Below are 23,424 nucleotides of genomic sequence, written 5' to 3' on the forward strand. Positions count from 1 at the left end.
GTCTGCAAGAGGAACCAAGGAAACTACTAAACTGAAGGTGACTCCAGAATGAGCCATCTTAATTTGCTTTATAAGCCCAATTTCAAAAGCTCTACTAGTGTTGGTTGTATTAAATTGACACTATGTACAAAGTAAAATCTATTTCCTAAAACCACTAAACTGAAATCAAACCAAATCATCAAAAGAGGCTCTAAACTTAACCAGAACAGTAGACATTCTCTTTTCTAATGGGATCAAGTCAGAAACCAGGTTAATCAAAATAAAGCAAGAAATCATAAAAAGATATACCTAAAATTTGTTATTTTTGCATAACATATATAAATATACATTCATTCACACATCTTTTAACATAGGACAAGGCCCTCTCTTTGAGTAAGAGTCTGACATCATCTTTCTCACATGAAGCAGAACAATGTCTATCATTTCCAATTCCTGGTTCTTTAAAATGAAATAAAAATGCAGACACAGAGTAATATCAGAATAAAATTCTAACAGTTTTATGATTTCCCCAATCTTAATGCTCATCTAATTGGAGAGTAGTAATGTTTTTTAGTGAGTTGAACTTGAGTCTTTCCATAGCTTTCAACTAGTGTTCACAGGAGGGGAAAAAAGAAAGAAAACCACCTCCTTTGCAGCCACATTTCATCAGTTTTTCCAATATTTAAATATATTACTTAATTATAAATACCAGCTGAAACTGTACAAATGGCTTTGGGAACAAACTGGCTCTTGGTAAGCACATAATTCAACCAGTGGGTGCTGAAGTGAGTGGGCAAGGCAGAGAGCAGCCTGCTAGCTGTGCATTTAGCATGCTGTGGGCATCACTGTTTTACAGAGAGAACTGAAAAATGTTCATTAGTCCTAGGAGTTCGATAAGAGGGTGGTGAGGAGGGTGGTAAAGAGAGCTTCCACTGTGTTTCATTTTATTTCAGTCCTAGTCTAAACAAACATCACAGGTGACAAGACAGGCCATCATCACACACCAGAATGTTTGTGTGCCCGCCCCACCCCCTCACATACACACACACATACACACACACACACACACACACACACACACACACACTCTCACTCAGAGACACACCATTTCTGAGCTTGAAGGGTAGAAGCAAGCATCATTTCCTTTCTTTATTCACACTCTATTCCAATCCTCAAGAAGGCAGGAAGATGGAGACCTGATGCCTCCCCAGTGTATGGGAAGATCCAACACTGCCTTACAAATAACACAGCACATGGAGCCAAAGAGGACACAAGGCTGAACTTACCAATTTTCCTCACTGGGAAACTCTGGGGAGAGGAAAGCTGATGACTGAATTGTGCCGCTCCCCCAATTCATATGTTGCAAGCCTAACCCCTGAATATAACTATGTTTAGAGATGGGACTTTTAGGAGGTAATTAAGATTAAATAAGGTTATATACTAGTAAGTGGAGTCATAATCATACAGAATTGGTGGCCTTACACTCTTGCACACATTGGCACTCTTATCTTAGAATTCAAGCCTCCAGAACTGTAAGGAAACAAATTTGTTGTTTAAGCCACCCGGTCTGTAGTATTTTATTATGAAGCCCAAGCAGGCAAGGACAGCTGGTCAATATTCTCATCCTACTAAAAGGCTCAACCACGTCTCAGCTGCCCCCAGACCCTCAGGTAGGATTTGGGACAGTGTGACTGGACTGCACTGTGCACACTCTCTGGTTTCCTTTCTTTCAGGTCTCTCCACAAAGGAGCCCATTGATGACAACATTTAGAAACACGTGTCAAATGCTGACCCCATAGCTAAAACTTAGTTGCTGTTACAGTTTCCTAGAGGGCTCAACCAAAAGAAATGCAACTCCAAAAGATACTGTCAAATACACATCCACTGAATGGATATGGGGGAGAGAGGGAAGGAGAGCTGTGTATTCTTCTGTTTTATATGCATTCATGCATTTAATCCACAACCCTAAAATTATAACAGATAGCACACTAAAGCACAGGCAGGTGAAGTAACTTGTCCAAAGTCACAAAGAGAGTACGGGGCAGAGCCAGGATTCAAACCTGGGCAGAAAGAATCTCTAACCTTAACCATGATGCTATATAACCTCTTCAAAATATTCAATATACTTTCAAGGGAGGCAACTTGCAAACATAGGTAAGTTCCTAGTGTAGGCATTTCACAACAGGCTCAATTAGACATGAAGATGGTTTCCCTACATGAAGAACCCATTGCCCAGATGCAATCCTGTTTCCCCTGCACATCAATCTGAACACTGCCTTGCAAGTAACACTGGCCACAAGAATTTCCACCTGTATAGATGTAGGTGTGAACAAAACTAACTCCATCTCTGTGTCCTGGATTCAATTTCATTTTTTTGTTTCATGTGACCTTTGACCAACCTCACTGTCCTTAGTAAAGCATATCAAAGATTAATGATTATCTGTATTCCTTAAGATGTAGCCATAAATATTTTCGTTAGTAAGAGCCAGAGTGGCATTGAAATGGGGCAGAAATAGAATGTTGGGGAACCAGCTAGGATTGTAAGAAATATTAATCATGCTGTTAACCATGATTGTTTTATTCTGATTACAGAAGGCACATTCCACCCTGGCTGGACCTGACCTGGAGATGCAATCCTTCCTCCCCATTTGGAGCTGCCTATTATCAAAAAAAAGATTAGCAAAGATTTATTACAGAAACCAGAATTGCCAGCCCTTTGAAGATCCCCAGCCCTTTTTGCATATCTGCAGGCCTTTGCAAATCTCCAGCCTGCTTATCAGTTAATTGCCCATCTGGCACTCCCTTTGGCTATTCCAGCCCTTGCATATCACTAAGCCCTTTGAAGACCTCTAGCCTTTTGCATATCTGTAAACTGTCCTTTTGCCTACTTTCCTTTGTACTTATGCCTATATAAGCAGCTGACTTATGGTGGGCTGCAGAGCAGATTTTTGTGGATAACCTGCTGCTCTCCCATGCTGCCGGCAATATTGGAATAAATGCTCAGATATGATTCAACCCTCTCTCTGCTTAATTGACTCAAGTAGTGACAGGCAGCACAGACTCATTGTCCGGTTACAGTATGACACCTGGGATAAATAACAAAACTGATAGTATCTTCTATAATAATAAAAGGGTAATATGATGCTAATTAGACCAGATGTCTTCCGGACATCATTCCAGACATCCTTCCTGACGAAGCCGGGGCCAGAGGGAAGCCAGCCCAGGTCCCGGGTGCCTGCGGGCAGCCCGAGGGAAACCAGCCAGAGGAAGGAAGGCCTACTCTTGCACGAATTTTTGTGCATCAGGCCTCTAGTCAATTATAAACAATCATCTATCATAAGACCACCAGGAGGGATGGCCCCTGGTATTACTGTATTCTTTGTCCCTTTGTCTTGTCAATCATTAGAGTTATACTATCAAAAAACTATTGTAGGCTCTTTCTTTCCAACTTGCCGGGCCGATGGCTCCTGCAAAGAAAGGTGGCTAGAAGAAGGGCCGCTCCACCATCAACGAGGTGGTGACCAGGGAGCACACCATCAACATTCACAAGTGCATCCACGACGTGGGTTTCAAGAAGTGTGCCCTTTGGGCACTCAAGGAGACCCGGACATTTGCCATGACGAGATGGGGACTCCAGACGTGCACATTGACACCGGGCTGAACAAAGCTGTCTGGGCCAAAGGAATAAGGAATGTCCCATATCGTATCTGGGTACGTTTGTCCAGAAAATGTAATGAGGATGAAGATTCACCAAATAAGCTCTATACATTGGTCACCTACATGCCTGTCACTACTTTCAAAAATCTACAGACAGTTAATGTGGACGAGAACTAATTGCCGATTGTCCAATAAAGTTATAAAACTGCCCAAAAAAAAGTATTGTAACTGGGGTCTGTTAGGGGAGAATAATCTGCATTCTGACCCAATCTTCCTGTAAGTAAATTAACCTATCATAAATTCTGTTACATTCTATGGAGTTGCCTGCTTGTTTTGTCAGTCTTAAGATACCTTCTCATTACAGTGGTCATTACACCTTTGTCCCACTGTGGGATACCACCCACTTGGTTTTAAAAAAAGGTGTGTGTGTGTGGGGGGGGGGGAGAATGCTGACTGTTCATTTTCCCAATTCTCTGTAGAAATAAGTAATTCTCCCACCTTCAGGAAAAGAAAACTAAATCTGGGCATTGTGTCACCTTCCTCCCTCTTCTACCTCCTATGCTGTACTGTCTAACCACCTATCCTTCCAATAAGGAACTGACTCCTGTTTTGTGCTTTCAGAAGGTGAAGCACCGGAGAGACACGCAAAAACTGTATTGTAAGCTGTGGTGACAAGACCCTCCTAATGACCAGGGTGGGATAGTGCTGCCAGATAAACAAGTCATTAGTAATCTGGAATCCTGGATCATTATCCCACAGGTAGTCATCAACTGGCTGGAGGACCATGCACAAGTCACTTAACCTTGCCGCATCTCCATTTTCTCTTCTGTAAAATAGAGTAACAACTCTATGCTTACATCAGCAGCAGAGGATCAAAATAGAAAACTAATGGGAAGAAACACTGGAGTTTAAACACATTTCTACACCAATGTTAGGATAGGTGGGGGTAGGTTAGAGGATAAGGAGCAGGAACCAAGGTAGCAATAGCAGGATCCAGAAATATTGCCTTTCCTTTAATAATTCTTAAAACCCTCTAACAGTCTTTAAAAACTGTTTCATAGAGTGGCCCTGACCGGTTTGGCTCAGTGGATAGAGCATCGGCCTGCGGACTGTAGGGTCCCAGGTTCGATTCCAGTCGAGGGCATGTACCTTGGTTGCAGGCACATCTCCAGTGGGGGGCGTGCAGGATGCAGCTGATGGATATTTCTAACTCTATTCCTTTCCCTTTCCTCTCTGTAAAAAGTCAATAAAAATATTTAAAAAAACAACAACAACAACAAAAAACTGTTTCATAGAGTGAAAGACAAGTTTTCTGAAGGTGAAAAGAAAATTCTGAAATCAAAATGGCTTCCAGTACTTATTATAAAGAAATCACTCAATAATTCAACAGTATTCAGTATTGCTTCCTCTGGCACAGGGAGTTGATGATGTTCAACCAGGCTTATTTCTACCGTTCCAAGGTGAAATGTCTCAAGCAAACGACAGAGAAAGATAGGGGCCCCTATCCCCTCAACTACACCACAAATCTCCAAAACTCAGAGGCCAAGAACCTGCCTCCTTCATAATTTTTGGTTTTAAGTGAAAAACAGCAAAATCAGAACTAGGGATTGAGAAAGAAAACTGGAGCCCAGCACAATAAATCTCTGACACACACACATACAGCCCTTTCCAGGGACCAGCTGTGATGAGCTCTGGCCCCATCAAGTTCACCACAGCAGAGAGAAAACCACACACTATAACGTGAATTCTGCACCATGGCTGTCTTACACAAGTTCATCGAGATACAAGGAGATTATAGGTTTGAAATGGGAACACAGAATAAAAGAAGGAACATGCAAAAAAAACAAGGACTGTCATTTGTGTTCTGAAAACACCAGGGAAGCACAAGGAAGTGGGTGGGGAAAAGATAATCCTATGGGCAAGAGTATCTCCTTCCCTCTCATCTTGCCCATCTGCTAAGCCTAATTACTCTACCACAACTGGAATCCTTTATTTGTGGCTCAGTGGTTTAAATCAAAAAGCAGTAGCATCGGCAGGGACCTTAAAGACAACCTGATTCAACACATTTTACAGGAAAGAAAACTGAGGTCCAGCGAGGACAAGGTCATACAGCTTAATGGTGATAGGTCTTCCAACTCCTAGAACAGACTTTTTTCAAGGCCCCACACTGCCACCTCCAACCCTGACAGTCACTGAAATGGAAAGCTAAACTAAAGAAATGACTGAAGGGGGAAGAGAGGTGGTGTCAGACAAAGGAATGGGGTCCTCAAACTGCCATACTCTAAACAGGAATGGGCCACAATTGCATGCCAAACACAAGCCAGCTGTTACCAACCTGAGCCTTGCTCTAGCCTGGCAGGCCCTGTGTCTGCCAGAAGAGAGCATAGAGGGAAGACCAGAAGATGACAACCAACCACTGTGCTGGAAGGAAAGAAAGGGTCCCAGTGCAGGTGGTTATCCTCACCAGAGAGCCCAGGGAGTTGTAAAGTTCTTTCTCCCCTGTGGCATTTGACAAGTAGGAATGCTCTTGGGGCAGAAAGAGGAAAGTAAAGGCAGAAAGACCCAAGCTAAGAGGTAACAGCACTCAGAGACTAAGGCTGCAACCCCTTGATCCACACCTTATACCACTCCCTATTTGAGAGATATTGGGCAAGTTACCTCCCTTTCTGGTCCTATTTCCACACCCACTAAAAATGTACTTGGGGGACCCTAGTTGGATTGACTCAGTGGATAGAGCATCGGCCTGCGGACTGAAGGGTCCCGGATTCTATTCCAGTCAAGGGCACATGCCCAGGTTGCAGGCTCGATCCCCAGTAGCGGGGCGTGCAGGAGGCAGCCCATCAATAATTCTCTGTCATCATTGATGTTTCTATCTCTTTCTCCCTCTCCCATCCTCTCTGAAATCAATAAAATATATATATATATTTTAAATGTACATGGGGAAGAGGAGAGGTAGTGAGGGAAATGTGAGGGGAAAGTCAATCCATAGATAGCAAGGAATGCAGGGAGGTGAGGGAGGGGGTGGTTACAGAGTAGTCAGAAAGGAAAGAATGGTCCTGAAGGAAGAAGACAGAGAAGGTTAAAAGCACAACTAACCAACTTCCAGACTCTACCCTAGGCTAGTCCATCCACATTAGAGACTGCAGATGTGCCAATGAGGGCCAGGCCCAGACAACATGAAGAAGGGCCTCTATACCTTCCCACACCTCAATCCTGCAGGACACTCTGGGAATGGCTGGTCAACTAACTGGGTAATAAAATTCCAGGACTACTTATACAGGCTCTGTAAAAGAAGCCCAATGCTAAAGAACACATATTAGGTTGTTCCATCTATATAAAATTCAGAGAAAGGCAAAACTAATCTACATAACTATAAAGTAGGAAAGGGATCACCCTTCATGGGGAAGGGTATAACTAGAAGAAGCATGTAATGGTTATTTTATGTGTCAATTTGGCTGAGCCACAGTGCTGAGATATCTGGTCAAACATAATTCTGGATGTTTCTATGGAAGTATGTTTTATTTGGGGGGGGGGGTGAGATTAACATTCAAATTGGTAGACTAAAGCAGAATACCCTCCACAGTGTGAGTACACCTCATCCAATCAGTCGAAGGCCTTAATAGAACAAAGAACAAAGACTGACCTGTTTGAAGAAGGAATTCTGCCAGCAACTACCTTTGGACTCAAACTACAACTCTTCCTTCGGTCTCCAGACTGCCAGCCTACCCTGGAGATTTTAAACTTACCCAGGCTCCCACAATCACATAAACCATTCTTTTAAAAGTCCCAGTTAGTATCTCTTTCAATCTCAATCTCTCTCTATGGATGGATGGATGGATAAATGGAAGGATGGATGGAGATAGATTTAGATGTGATGTTCTGATATCTTTTAATTCCCCCCACCCTTTATGTATTTCAGTTTGGATAATTTCTGTTGGTCTACATTCAGGGTCACTGATTCTTTTCTCAGTTCTCTTCAGACTGATGAACCTGTTGACCTTTGATGTTATGTGTGGGTTTTTTAATTTCTAGAATTTCCACTTGAATCTATTTTTAGTTTGCATCTCTTCTAAAATTCCTCATTTGTTCATGAAATGTTATCCACCTTTAACATATTAATCATGGTTATTTTAAACCCCTATCTGGTAATTCCAACATCTGAGTAATTCCTGGGTCTGGCTCTGCTCTGTTGATTGCCTTATCTCTTGATAATAGGCTGGCTTTCTTCCTTCCGCTTGTTTTTTGTGCCTTGCAATTTTTGACTGAATGCTTGACATTATTAGAACAGAGACTGAAGTAAATCATCTTTATGCTTGGTAATGGGCACAATCTTCTGTCATGCCATTAGTATGTATTATTCAGGAGTTGAGCTGGGTTTGAGTTTTCTGGTTAATGTTGACATACCACAGGCTGCAAATTTCTCCAACAATGAGTATTATCCCGTTCTGAAGTGAAGCCTTAACTGCACAGGTTTTTTTCTCAATGTTCCTACTTTTTCCTCAGCTTTAAACTATTCCTTAATGCCTTGTCAGAGTGGGGTCTTTCTCCTTGCTCTTGCCCCTCCTCCAGGAGTAAACTGAAATTACTTTTATTTGGTGCTAGGCTTGTGGTAGGAATAGGTAGAGGGTAGTAGGGTCTCTCTTGTCCTGATCCAGCCTCAGTCTTAAGCAGGCCCTGTGAGCATGGACTTCGCTTCCCTCCACGGCAGCCAAACTCTACCTTGTATCTGTGGCAATTCTTAGGCAGGAGAAAGTTTCCTATATCTCTTCCAACAATAGTAGACCTTTGTAGGCCTCTGCTTGTTGGTGTTGAGCCCACCTTTGGTCTTAGATTCTTAAGCAGCTGTGGGAAGCCATGCTTCAGTGCAGCCATTCTCTTGCATGGTTCATAATGTACTTCACTGAATTTAGCAGACATTTTTCTTTTTCCTTGATGCAGGTTGCTCACATGTTGGCCGCCTACTCTTCTCTACCTGCTGACAGATGTGTAGGTGAGAAAAGGCTCACAGTCATTGTTCTTGAAAGCAGCCCCCAGACCCACTTCCAGGGCCAGAGACATATGCAGGAAATCAGCTGCTTCTGGGTCAGCACCGAGCTGGTGTTTCACAATGGCGCATGAAACTACTAGAAAGTAGAAAAACATGCACGTGGCTGCCAGATACTCTGTACTTGGGAAATAGGTGTGAAGGCGTTGGGAGTCAGAAGACCTGGATTAACTGATAATTACTTGCTCTGTTAACTTGTAGAAGTCACTTCCCCTCAATTTTTCTCATAGGTAAAATTGAGGAGTTAAACTAAGTGGTCTTTATGGTCCTCTTCAGTGCTAAAATTCTCTAGTCCTAATATCAGATTCCTCCTGTAATATTTCAAAGCTAGAACTCTGCAGCTAAGTACTATACATTTCTGCAAATCCAATAGTCAGCTTCCCATGTTGTATGGTTGGAGGCCCTGGTCATTACTTCTTGACCATATGTAAACCCCACTGACCATTATCTCATCCTCATTACCTTTTCCTCTGAGACTAAATTGATTGTTTCATCTTCCCAGATCTTCTCTGAGAATGCATGCATTTTGACACTAGAAGGCCCTCAGTGAAGGGAAAGGAATACAGGTTAAGACAATGATGTGATGATCAATAAAAAGTGGACATAGAGATTAAATGAGAGTATAATGTAAAAAAAAAAAGAATCATTTAATGTGCTAAACAAATATTTAATAGTTATTCTACTGTCAGCTAATTATTAGTTAAGAATAACATTTGACAGTTAAATCAAATGTTAATAAAATACCTGCTATGTGCCAGGTATTCTGTTAAATGTGGATGAGCTCCTTTAATCTCCTAAAACCACGACCCAGACATGTGCCCTGACCAGGAATCAAACCAGCAACTCACATGATGTGAGTACCACCGTCAGCCTCACCTTACTGATGAAATTCCTACATTTTCATTTTCATTCAATAAATAAGTATACGAAAAAATGTACAATTTTGTTAAATACTACTTTTATTGCCTTTAATTGGTTTCACCACCACCACCCAAAAAGACTATGGAACAAAGATTGTCCCAGAGGTCCACTAATTCTCACAAAGTGCCTAGGACACAGATGGCTCTGTAATTCAGGATATGCTAGAGTAATCAGAGTAAGTTTTGTATGGAAATTAAACCTGAATTAGTGTAGAACAGTGGTCGGCAAACTGCAGCTCGCGAGCCACATGCGGCTCATGAGCCGCGGTTTGCCGCTCTGTTGACTAATGAGTTTGCCGACCACTAGTGTAGAACAATACATAAAATTTAGATAGATGTTGAATTATAATCTTGTACAGCTGAAAATTATATAATGTTATTAACCAGTTTACCCCAATAAGTTTAATTTAAAATTTAAAAATTTTTCAATAGCAAAAAGGAAAAAGAGCATTCTAGTAAGGTCTGCACTGTAGACAATGGTATACAACTGGGATTAAGAATATTATAAGCAAAGAGTAAGTGTTGGAGGAATAAAACAAAAGTAAAGGAAAAAATGAGAATTTAAGAGAGATGGTTATCTTTAATTTCACTTTAGATCAAGTGGCTTCCAAACGATAAACAAATTAAAAGTCAAGAAAACCAGTTTAATTAAAAAGAGACAAATAAGAATAAAAATAGCCTTAAGAATAAAAATCAACTTACCCCTTGGAATCAAAGGCTTCTGAAATCAAATAAATTACCTTCCCACAGCACGTTTCCGCAGACAGACTCATTGAAAAACACACCCATACACACACACACACACACACACACACACACACACACACACACAAAGGAACCTCTGAAATGACAAGACTGCCCACTCATATAGACTTCTCTTAAATATTGAACAACAACCTGAATCAGAGAGGGGGTGTCATATTGTTACTTGAAAGAACCAACAGCCTATGGTTCCTTTTGCCCAGTGGTCATAATTTGTTTCACATTCGCCACCTATGAATTAATTCCTAAAAGATCAGTCTTCCTAGAAATACAAAAAGGAAAAGTAATGGAGTTTGGAGGGAGAGGGGGGGAAAAGATCAGAAGATAGAGGACAAAATAGAATATCACATTTACTTGCTAGGGACTATTATGGTTGCTGGAGGAACACATGAGGCCAAAAGGAGTAAAGAATTATGAATTTATTAGGTCATTTGGAAAACCAGATAGGCTGAGCCCCAAAATAGCACCAGCACCCAGAGACAGGGAATCAGAAATTTTAAACGACTCTCTAGGTGGGCTTTTTCTGGGCGGAGAATTCTCTGGGGAGGTCCTGAAGGGAAAGATAATGGTCTTAGCAAGTGAAATGTGGTCTAAGCAAAAGGGAATGTCAGTTGTGAAGTGGTCTAAAGGTCAGTTCCCAGGGGAGGGGGTGTCCATTCAATTATTTGATCAGACCTAAGAGGGGCAAGGAGGGACATAACAGTCTGGTAATGAAATTGAGATATAGTTAAGAGGTGAACTTAACTCGTTTAAATCTCACAACATTAAAAAATAGGTATGTTGTACCTTGGCCAGTCTGGCTGTTTGTTGTCCCGTGCGCTGAAAGGATGTCGGTTTGATTCCTGGTCAGGGCACATGTCCGGGTTGTGGGCTCTATCCCAGGTAGGGGGCGTGCAGGAGGCAGTCGATTGATATGTCACTCTCACATCAACGTTTCTTTCTCTTTCTCCCTTTATCTCTTTTTACCTTTCCCCCCCTCCCTTCATCCTTCCCTCTTTTCCTCCTGCTCTAAAAATCAATTTAAAATCTTTTTTAAAAAAATAGGTATGTTGTTCCCATTTTATAAATATGGAAATGGAGGCCAGAAGCAATTAAGTAATTTACCCAAGGTGAGGGCTGGAACTCCAAAGCTTGATCTCTTCTCTATACCTTGCTGAAGAGTTCATGTTCTTCAAATCCCCCACCAGCTCATTCCTAAAACCAGGTATTTACCCATTATTGACTTATGCCTTTGAGGTAAAGGATTGTGTTCTACTAAAAGGTCAAAGTTCCTGTAAGGATTGCAAATTAAATCTACTCAAAGAACTCCCTTTAGAGGAACATCCAAGGCTGACATATTTTGATTGGGGTAGAAAGGGAAGAGACAGGACACTGCCCAGGTAAAAGCACTTGTAAAAGCAATAAAAATTCTGGTGGCCATAAAAAAACAGGGCACTACTGAGGGAGGGAAGTATAGAGAGGAAGGGCAGGGAGTGTTGAAAGGAAGAAAGCACCAAGGAAAACCTAGATATAAAATACAATAAATATGTGGTCACCATCAGAAAAACAAAGGGAGCTTTGGGTCTGGTGGTAGCCAAAGAATGAGCATGGCTGGCTACTCCTGAAAGAACAAGCAGGTTGACCATGGCCTTAGGAATAAGATCTACCTGACCCCACCCATTCCCTGTTCTTGAGAACCCGACCTTTCAGAAAGACCTTATGTAATTATGGCCCATTCTGCTCTGTGAATCAAAGATGAAGATGGAGGAGGTAGAGGACCCAATGTGACCATAATCTTAGACCTCATAATCCAAAACCATGAGAAAAATCAAGTCCCTAGGACAAAAAGATCAATACCCAGTAAGTGCCCAGAAGCACAGCAAGGGCAGGAAGATACAGTCAGAAGAATCGCAGCACTCAAAACCTATCCAATTCTAGTCTGTATTGAGGAATCTTAATTCCCCAGGACTGTTTCCTCCTTTAAATACAAAAACAACACGTTTGGCCCTTCCCCTTGCCCAAAGTACACACGGGTGAACAAACCTCATCTCTAGGGGACATCCCACTCCCTAGATCACTCTCGAGCAATGGTCAGGGAGTCCTGATCTCAGGATCAGGGCTAGAAATCCATACAAGTGCTCACCCAGGCAACTCACCTCCTTAATCTAGTGCGTGGAAAACTACTGGTCAGGCCCTCAAATTAACAGCAGTTGGCTGGGTATGGTCAAAACCTACCTAACAGAAGTAATATCATATACCAGAGAAAACAAAATTTAATTAAAACCAAAACTGATAGTGCTTGCTTCTGTCTTCTGAAAGAAGGTGCAGGGTAGAGAATGTCTGTGCTAACCAACCACCTCATAGCAGAGGCTACCAAAGGACCAGAAAACTTGTCCATAGTTAAGAAGGGCTTGCCCCTGAGTCTTGGCATAAGCAGCAGCAGGCCTGAGCAGCAACACGTAGAGTTAGAGCTGGAGAGCTAAATTATGCTGCAGAATAAAATGGGAGAAGCTTGTTTTAGAATTAGCTATGAGGTAGCAAGAGAGGAAGAAAAGGATGTAGCATGGCAGAGTGGCAAAGGTCATTTAAGACTGAAAATATCTAACACTAGATTTTAAGTTGTCTTTATTGCTATAATAATTCTCCCCACCCCAGACTTTAAATCCAATCTGCCATGCACACAAATAGCTTTGTGTATATTTTGTTCTTACTGCTGTTTTGTGGAAACCAGGGAAAGGGGGCCAAATTCCAAGCTGGTTCAACACAGAGCAAAAAAAGAAGGAAAACACCCAGAAAGGGAAACGTGAGTCCCACAGAAGCAGAAGTAACCATGAGAATGTAAACCTCTAAAACTGCTCCAAACTAGAGGAGGACAAGAGATAGGGAACTTGAGCAGACATCTGGCTTACACCCACTTATGCCTACAGCTGTGGAAAGGCAATGCAGATTTATTATGGAGCATCCACTCTGTGAGAGGCACTATCTATGCTAGAGGCTAGGAAGGTGCAGATGAGAAAGATGAGGTCCCTTGCCCTCACCAGGCAATCTCAGTTTATGTGTGTATAATAGATAGGGCGACAGACAGAGATGAAAAAGAGAAAAACAGGTAAGGATACTATCGAGTACAGCAACAACTGCAGAGTAAGATAGATCATAATGCTGAAAGAGGTTGGCACAGTGAGCTATGGGAACAGAAAAAAAGACTTCAATTCCATCTAAGATGAGGAAGGGAAAGTAAAAGTCAGAATATGTAATGCCCAAGTTTAGACCTGAAGGATATCAGTTTTTGCAGCAGAGAAAAAAGCACCCCAGCTTGGGCCTCAGCATGAACAAAAAGGTACTAAAAGTTACAAGCCGTTCCAAGTGGCCAGAGAGTAGATGCATCCAGAAGAGAGTCGAGTTGAGGCTGGTGGGTAAGCTGGGGTACACTATGAAGGACACACTACACCATGCCAAGAAATTAGGTTCTGATGAGATGTTGATCAAAGGGTACAAACTTGCAGTTAGAATATTGATAGGCTCTGGAGATCTAATGCACAGCATAGTGATTATAGTCAACGATACTGAATTATATACTTCAAAGTTGCTAAGAGACTGAGTCTTAAATGTTCTCACCACAAAAGAAAAATGATAATTATGCAACATAGAGGTGTTAGCTAATGCTATGGCAGTAATCCTACTGCAATACATAAATGTGTCAAATCAGCTCTGGCCAGTGTTGCTCAGTGGTCAGAGCATCAGTGGGCACACCGAAGGGTCAATGATTCGATTCCCAGTCAAGGGCATGTACCTGGATTTTGGGTTTGCTCCCTGCCCCCATGTCAGGGTGCATGCGGGAGGCAACCAGTTGATGTGCCTCTCTCACATTGATGTTTCTCTTTCTCTCCTCTCTCTCCTTCCCTCCTTTCTACTCTCTCTGAAAAGCAATGGAAAAAAATCCTCATGTGAGTATTAACAGAAAAAAGTGTCAAATCAACACATTGTACCCCTTGAACTCACACAGTGTTATATGTCAATTATATCTTCATAAAAAAATAAATTAAAATCTTAAGTAAAACAAATAAACAAACAAAAGATGGCCATAGCACACCAGCCTAGAATGCCTCAGGAGGGTTAAGGCTCAGCGAAGAGCAGCCTGACATCTTAGCTTCTAAAAAATGCCATAAAAATACTTGTTTTAATATACGGGTGGGCAAAAGTAGATTTACAATTGTTCATATGGAAAACAATACAATAATAAATAATACAAGAATAAACTGCATGTTTCACATGCTTGCAACTAAAAAGCTACTTTTTCCCACCCCTATATTTAAACATCTAAAATACATGCTAGATATCACAATTTGACAGGGCTGCAATTTAAGCATGCAGTTTTGGGGTTAAATCACCTAAAATGTGCTTATGCAATGCAGACATTGGGATAAGTGAACAAATTCCACTTTGGAACCTTCATAGGGATGGAGTCAAGAGGTGTACAACTCAGGAAATACTGCCTTCCTTGAGACAAAGAGTGTGTAGAAATCTGAAGTGTAAAAACTGCTGAGCTCAGCTTTCCAGTTCTTTGGAGCCCAGGTATCTTTTAGATAATTAACCTCTCATTACCCGGTCCAAAGAAATAATCCTGAACCTGAAGTCAGGAGTTCTGCTGATAACTGATCATCTTACATTGAACATCCCTCATCAGTTAAATCAAGAAGTGCATTAAATGGAAGTGCACTTCTTCCCAAATTGTCATTTTGATATTCAATATGTTCCTGTTAATTTTTTTATGTTATTAACTTTCTATAATATTATGCTATTTTACTAATGGATTTTTGTAAATATATGGTAGTTTATGCATTAAAAAAAATGATGGAGTTGAGGTCTGATACAGTCATTAAGTCTCCCACGTTATAAACCTATTAAGCCTACATCCTATCTGCAAAAATATACATAGGGCCACTTGCACATAATTGAAACCAAACCTGATAACCTCACAAACAATTTTTCCCACCATTAAAGCCCACTTTTAACTTTGAAAGGCATTGCCAGAAGAATGACTCTAAAAAAATCCCACTGCAGATGAAGTCTCATCAATTGTTCTCTACTGTGTACTTCATTAATTACCTCATCATGATTAACTCCAACCACTAGAATTAATTACTCCAGATGATGTAGAAATCAGTCTTCTCGATTCTTTTGAAATTTGTTGAGATCATCCCACAAAAGCAGGGGAAGAGGTATAAATAAAGCAAAAACTGTCTTTGAAATACTGGGAAAATAGATAGATAGATAGATAGATAGATAGATAGATAAATAAATAAATGGAAGCAGACTCTTGTCCTGTATCACAAAGGACTGTTATGAACACCTGGTCATAGAATGGGTGAGAATATGTTCTAAAACAGGAAAACAGGTATACACACTGAAGAGACACTTTAAAAAAAAAAAAGCCTTTCTTCTAACTTATTCTTGGTTACAAAAGAGTGTGATTGTGGATGACACCTCACATTAACTGTGAGTCCTCAAATAGCATTAAAGAATATACTAATGATCAAGATTACAAACAAAAGCTACCAAAACAGTATTCCACTGCATATTAAATGAGTTTATTAAACTTGAGCTGTAGAGAAAAAAACAAGAAAACTGCAAAACTAGCATTATTAAGCATCCATTGGACCTTGGTCACTTTGGGTCAAAATTCTACATGCTCTGCCTGGCATTCAAAAGGAATGCATGTTCTTACAGGAGCAGATAAAAAGATCTGTCCACCAAGCTCTTCCTCTTCACTTCTCCCCACCCACTTCCTCTTCTTCCAAAGGAGAAGGGCTCTCATTTTCGCACTGGTTTGCCACATCCTGCCTCTAAAGCTATTTCCTAGGAGCTGCTTGGGCTATTCTGAGAAGCTTTAACACCTTCATGCCCCTAGACCAGCAATTTTCAGCTGGTGGGTTGCAAGAATTTTTAAAACATGCAATACCTGACTACTTAGTCAGGGCCACTAACCTCTTTTCCCTTAAATTGTCAAAAAAACAAACAGCCAACACAATAGCCATCTGGTGTGAATGCCCTGTTGTGAACCATAAATATATAGACCATATTTTTAGAGTTGTATCTTATTGATCATGTTGCATCTGATTCATTAATTTTTGGTACCAAAAATCCTTATATACAAGTATAGGCACCAGATTTTCTTGTTTTGTTAATCCTCACCTAAGGATATTTTTTCCACTGATTTTTAGAGAGAGTGGAAGGGAAGGGGAGAAAGAAAGAGAAACAGCAAAGTGAGCGAGATACATCGGTTGGTTGCCCCATGCACCAGCCCCAACTGGGACTAGGGATAACTCAGGTGCGTGCCTTTGACTGGGAATCAAACCTGTGACTCTTTGATTTGCAGGCGAATACTCTAACCACTGATCTATGCCAGGCAGGGCAGAACCTGATTTTTTAAAAAGTCACTTTGGAGCATACCGCCCCCACCTTTTTTTTTTTTTTTTTTTTGTCAGACCAGCAAAAAATATATATTTTGGCGTGCCACAGAATTTTGTTAATTCGTTTATGTGTGTCATGAGATGAAAAAAAAAAAAAGTTGAAAATCACTACCCTGGACCACTAGTATATGTATGACACCCTACCCACCATACTTATACAGTCTAGTAACTAGACTCTCTCTACTTGACCAGATAATACTCCCAACTGCCTTCATGCCAGGCATTGAATTAAGCAATTTACCTACAACAGAGTCAGGTAGAAGCCACATCTCTTAGTCCCATCTGGGACTCCAAGGAGTCCAGCTTTTGCTTATAATCAGTCAAAAAAAAAAAAAAATTAAGAACTACACTCCCAAACATTGTCAACAAACTTGAAGGAGAAACCCCAAATGAAACATAAACAGTCGTAGGTAACATTTTATTGAATGCTTACTGGGGTGCCATGAATGATCTCTGGCTCTCTCCTATTGGGGGTGGGCATATTCTTCGTTCAGGTGGGAACTTTTGGGAACTTGCATGAGTGATTTAGTTGTTCTTTGAAAGACCTTTAATTCTCAAAACCACCCTACAAGTTAGGTATTATCACCCTCTAATTTACTAATGAGGAAGCGAGGTGTGAGAGAAGTTAAATAACCATCCCTATTGACACAATTTGTTTAGGGGTGAAGCCAGGACTCCAACCACAGCTGTCTGCCTCCACAGACCATTCCTATAACACTAAGATCCAGAACAGAGTTTGTATCTGTGGGGGAATTGGTCATGGTACTAGAAGAGGAGCAGGGCATAATTAGCTTCTTTTTCCCCATTAATTAAAGAGACTTGAAATGTTTGTAGTCAAGAAAAAAAAGGAAGATTTTTTTTTTTAATTCAAGTCAGTAAACACTGACCACCTATTATCTGTGAGATCCTGTGCAAAGAATTATCATCTGCTGTGTTACAACTGGACTTCTTGTTACAGATATCAACCTAGTGCAGGTTAATCATGCCCCTTCTGGCTGGCCAGGCATGTGTGTCCCTCCCAAAAGTTTACACCTGAACGAAGAGTATGCCCACCCCCAACAGGAGAGAGCCAGAGACCGTTCATGGCACCCCAGTTGCTTAGTTCCCAAGCCTCCCCAAGTCCATTAGCTAGAGAACATAGAACACTGAAGTTTCTAAGACAAATGAGAAGTATTGTTTTTTTCAAACTTCAAACTTGGACCTACTGTTATATTTTAATAATCTATAGCAGTCTGGACACCTGCCTTATTTGAAACATCAAAATCTGATGATTTTTATATCCAAAGGTACACTGTTAAGAAAAAAAATTAACAATACTGTTCTCTCCCTGTACATATACTTATTATACTTCCATTTCTTTTTTACCTAAGATTTAAATCTTACCAAATTCACACACGGTTACCCCTAGGCTGCAGCTGACTGTATAGAAACATGTCAAGACTTTAAAGGCCCTTATTAAAGACTAGAGGCCCGATGCACGAAATTTGTGCAAGGGCCTTGGCCCCGGCCCCCCACCCGCCACAGCCGCAGCCATAGCCGGGGCGGGGGTGGGGGTGTCTCTGCCACCTCTGCCGCGGCCCCCGCCCACACTTTTATTATTATAGATATGTCAAAGAGAGGCTGTGAGGGTTAACAGAAAAGCTGCTGGTGGCCTTTAACAATGAACAACTGAATAAAACAAACAAAGAACTGGTCACCTTTATTCATTTTAAACTGCACACATTAAATTCTACCTTTTTGGTAAGACAGATAAAAAAGCAGGCAGTAGGGCAGGGCAGAAAACAGGAGCCTCACTAGAAAGTCAGGGCCCTGAACCTCAATCCGGGCCTTCAGCAGCCATTTAACACAGTAAAATGCCTAGCCTCTCTGGGTCTTAATCTCTTCATACTTCCAGCAGGTTGAACTATCAAAATCTATCCCTAGCATTTAAGGATACTCAAGGCAGAAATAATGAAAGATGTTGGTGGTGAAAATGATGATTAACATATTGTAATGCTATCCTGGGTCCAATAGCCTGGCTTAGTGCTACATTCACTTTATCAGCCTAGATTTATTGGGAAGAGGGAGGGTTATAGGAGGACTGGTGGGTGGGAATCACAGCCACCTACAGTAAAATTAAACTGTTCCCAAATGAGTTCTGCTGAAGTGTGATTTATCCAGAGTGTTAAACAACTACCAGCACTATGAAACTGTGTTACTTGCACAAACTTAACTTTTCCCCAAATGTGATTTGCAGAAAGGATGCAGAGCTGAGAATCCTATGTCTCTGGCCATCTGTCCTATCAAGTCCCTGGAGAGGCGTGGGGGGAAAGTGTGAAAAGCCACAGGTGCCATGTATATTCAGCCACGATGTCACATATCTATCAAGGAGCCCAACATTTGTTGAGGATAAGTATTCAGCTCAGCATGCAAAAAAGGCTCGTCAATCCTTCCGGCTCCAAACATTCCCTGAGCCTTCTTCTGTGCCAGGCATGGGGCTGAGGGAACACCACAGAATGCCACTGCCAGTTTCTCTTCTGCACTAGTAGGAGCTGTTGGCTGAAAGGGCAGTACAGAGGTCTACAGGCACTCTTAGCTGTCTGTATGACTTGCATAAGGCCCTTAAGCAGAATCAGTTTCCTATCTACGGAGTAGAGATAACACATATCCCGCATGCCTCATGTTGTTGAATTAGGAAGTAAATGGATGTAAAAACAATGAACAGTATACAGAGCCTTGCAAGACAAATACTATGACTACCATCAACACTGTGACCCTCTTATACCAAGATACTATAAACTGAAAATAATCAACCATCAATAAAGTCAAAGCCTTTGCAGGGATTAGCAGAGCCTTGATCTTGGGAGCTGAGAATCTTCTGCCCTCTGCCTTTACTGCCATCTCAAGGCTTGGTTAGTCATTCAACAAAATTTTACCAAACTAGATGCCAAGGAACATGCTATGCACTGGAGATAATGATGAATAAGACCCAGCCCCAGACTTTCCCAAGTCTAGCCCAACTAGACAGAGTCACACAAACAACTTAAGTAGGATATGTACAGAGAGATCTTAAAGGCGGAGCAGATGACCACTGCCTGGAATGGGGAGGAGAGGTCTGTGATGACTTACAGAAGTGGTGACTTACAAGTTGAGCTCTGATGTAAGATTAGGATTTCAACATTCACTGAGAGTGGAGGAGGGAATCTCAGGAGAAAACACAGTCTGAGCAGAGGCCAGAGCCCACTGGGAAAGAGGTGTGGATGAACCATGGAGAAGTTGAATCCAAGATCTACCTAGACCTGACTTCCAAAATCTGGCTAGAGCCACAGAAAGAGAGTGTGTTGTTACCTTCCCTTTATGTCAGTGACCACCCTATTCCTTCCTACACACACACACACACACACACACACACACACACACACACACCACACCAGGAAATCCTCTTTAAACTCGGAGAAAGCTGAATTTGCAGCCTCCTATTCACTGAAAATAATTCTTTTGCTTCCTGCACATCCCCCAAAATTGCAAGTATGTCCGGCATTGTCTCCATTCTAAGTCTGTGTAGATAAAGAACAGGCGAAAAGCCCCATCATTGGAAGTTCTTTGGGAAGTGAGAATTTTCTCTTCTTCTTACCTGATAGAGAATAAGGCACTCTAGGCTGGGAATCTGGTCCTGGCCCTTACTATCAGTCCTTTTAATCATAAAAAGCAGTTTACACAGTGTCTATGAATCCTTTCTACTGGGCAGGTGTCATTATGCCCATTTTGTAAATGTGGAAATATACCCAAGGATCTGAAAGAATTTGCATAGGTAACTCAGACTATAAGAGAAAGGGTTGAGAAACAAACCCAAGTCTGCTGACTCCAAAGCCTTTCTGCTATGCCACACTGTCTCAGGCTAAAGTCACACCCACAATTCAAAATAGAGCCTGCTGTGTAATGAGGCCAACTTCCCCTAACCCTTCTTTGTAGCCCTGGGTTCTTTTCTCTGCCAAAAAATAGGATAGCAACAAAGATCTCCAAGATCCCTTTCAACAATAAAATTTAATCTGACTTAATATCTTGGAGCTTGAATGTGTGCCCAGCGGTGACCTATATGATCATGTGGAGTTCACTGTATAAACCTCAAATGGTAGCAAGGCATTGCCATTACCATCACTTTGCAGAGAAGCAGCAGGCACAGAGTAGCCATGTGGTGAGTGAACAGTTGCACCAGGGAAGCAGCTCAGATCGCTCACTTTTCCTCTACACAAAGCACTGTTATTCAAAAGCACTGCAGCTTGAAAATTCTGAAGCCTGCAGACTCTCAGATCCCTCTGGAAAAGAGGATAGTCTCTGGATTCAAATGAAACACTTGGGGAGGCAAAAACATTCATTCAAAATCTGATCAGGAAGCTGGGCTCTTCACCGCACTGTTAATACGCAAAACAAGTACCACTCTGAGACGTGAACAGTATGTCCTACGATAATCCTGCATTTGGCCTGTTCACTCCAAAACTCTCATAGCCTATATCCAACTTCCTAGAAATTAGAGTACTACAAAACAACACATGGATTCATCTGGGTGCTTGGCCCCACCCCACTACTACAGAATCTCAGAAAGACCAGATAGAGGTCAGAGCTCCTTCAGATCCCTTCCAGCTGTCCCCACCATCTTTGAAGTCCTCTCCACCCCTGCCTTTGTGCTTGCAGGGAACACAGGCACTTTCCTGGACACCCTGCCATCATTCTAATTTCTCTGTTTTTAATCTCTCTGAGCATATTCATGCATGTGACTTTAACATTTCTTTAGGAAAAAAACCCAAAACTTTAATTACTCAGTTTCTGAAAGACAACTTTCTAAACCATGAGTCTATTATAATGAAATCAAACATCACATTTAGTCTTCCTAAAAATATTACCCCAGCACAATGTCTTTTTGTTCCCACATGCCCATCACCCAAATGCACACACATCTACTTTAGACTGTCATTTAGACACTGGAGTGTATAATTTAAATGTCTTTAATAGCATCTACTCAAAGGACATTTGCACATGATTCTTTACTTCAAAGCTATGATGAAAACTGCAGCTTTTACTAAATAGGAAAATATGTGGATGGCAAATGCTAACAAAATTCAGACAAGATTTTAAAATGCATTCAATTCACCCATTAACATTGGCATATTTTTCAATTTTCAGCAAAAATCCTTTTTACCCATCTCTCAGCCCAGTGCCTGGTATATATAAGGTATATACTAAATATCAGTTAAATCAATGTTAATACATCTTTATCCTCTTAACACACAAGTTAGACATCTATTGTAATTTTAGTCATAATCTAAATCTATCTGACCTCAACACAAATGCCAATAACAAGCAGCTGCTTGCATTCAAAGTATACATACCTCTGTCATTTGACCTGTTTTGAAGTTGTCTTCTTGTTTGGAAGACAAATGGTTAGCAGCTGCAAGTTCAATTACAAAGTGCTTGCTAGGAAGGCAGAAAAAGAACCGGAGGAATCAATGTGTTGTTTCACATATTAAGCGTGGAATTTCTTTCCAACAAACATCTTTCATTTCCCCAGGGAAACCCAATCTAGGCATGCCCTTTGAACTTAGAAAAACACAGGGCTATACTTTGGGAAGAACCTAGTTTGAGGGCCAGGCAAAGCTGTGAGAGCAGGGAGTCACTCCTTTTGCATTATCTCCATTTTGTTATTTTTTCTTTAAGGGAGAGTGTGGAGCAATGGAAAAGCCACCAGTCCAAAGGCCCGGATCGGATTAATTCGATTTATGACAATGAACAAGTTACTTCCTGCCTTTGTCCATCATTTTCTCCTTCACAAAATAAAGAAACAAAAATCAAATAAATTAATAAAAGGGTAAAATTGTATAACCTCTAGGCACTAACAGAATTTTCTGCAATGATGGAAATGTTCTAATCTGTGCTCTCCAATACAGTAGCTACTAGCCACATGGGGTCACCTAGTGCAGCTTAGGAATTGATTTTTAAACTTTAATTTTAATAAATTTAAAGTTAAATAGCTACATATGACTAGTGGCTACAGTTTGTGAGAGTGAAGCTCTAAAAAGACCTCTAGCATTTTATGCTATCTTTGGATGGTGTGTGGGAAAAGCCTGGGTGTTAGAGTAGGACAGACCTGGGTTCTAAACGTAGTTCCACCGCTTACTACTTGTATAACCTTGTACAAATACTTAATTTCATTTTCCTTCTTTGTACAATAGGATAGTATGACCTTTCTTGCAGAATTTTAGAGCGAATTCAAGATAATGGATGTAAATAGACCAGATAAACCCTAAATAGTTATTTTTCCAGTTATGATGTCCTTCAGGGATAAAAGTTTCGTGTCTTCTGACTTCATCCTATTGTTCCTTTCTGAGCTAGGACCCATACTTAATTATTACCTTACATATTTTTTACATGTTTTATTGATTTCAGAGAGGAAGGGAGAGGGAGAGAGGGATGGAAACATCAATGATGAGAATCATGGATCGGCTGCCTCCTGCACACACCCCCAATTGGGGATCGAGCCCACAACCCAGGGAACTGAACCGTGACTTCTGGTTCATGGGTCAATGCTCAACCACTGAGCCACACTGGCCAGGCTTACCCTACATATTAAAGGCTGTGG

The 23,424-nt window shown here is 41.2% G+C and overlaps 1 protein-coding gene and 1 pseudogene across 2 annotated transcripts in view; one reads left to right on the forward strand and one right to left on the reverse strand.

The window, feature by feature from the left end:
* Nucleotides 1-23,424, reverse strand: part of MAP2K1 (mitogen-activated protein kinase kinase 1) — a 77,323-nt gene that overhangs the window by 35,281 nt on the left and 18,618 nt on the right. The gene's annotated exons all lie outside the window — the stretch shown is intronic.
* On the forward strand, nt 3,440-3,813 carry LOC308247582 (large ribosomal subunit protein eL31-like; annotated as a pseudogene). Its single transcript has one exon. The product of its transcript is annotated as a large ribosomal subunit protein eL31-like (transcript).

The sequence above is a fragment of the Plecotus auritus genome (assembly GCF_963455305.1).
Source record: "Plecotus auritus genome assembly, chromosome: 1".
Classification (NCBI taxonomy): domain Eukaryota; kingdom Metazoa; phylum Chordata; class Mammalia; order Chiroptera; family Vespertilionidae; genus Plecotus; species Plecotus auritus.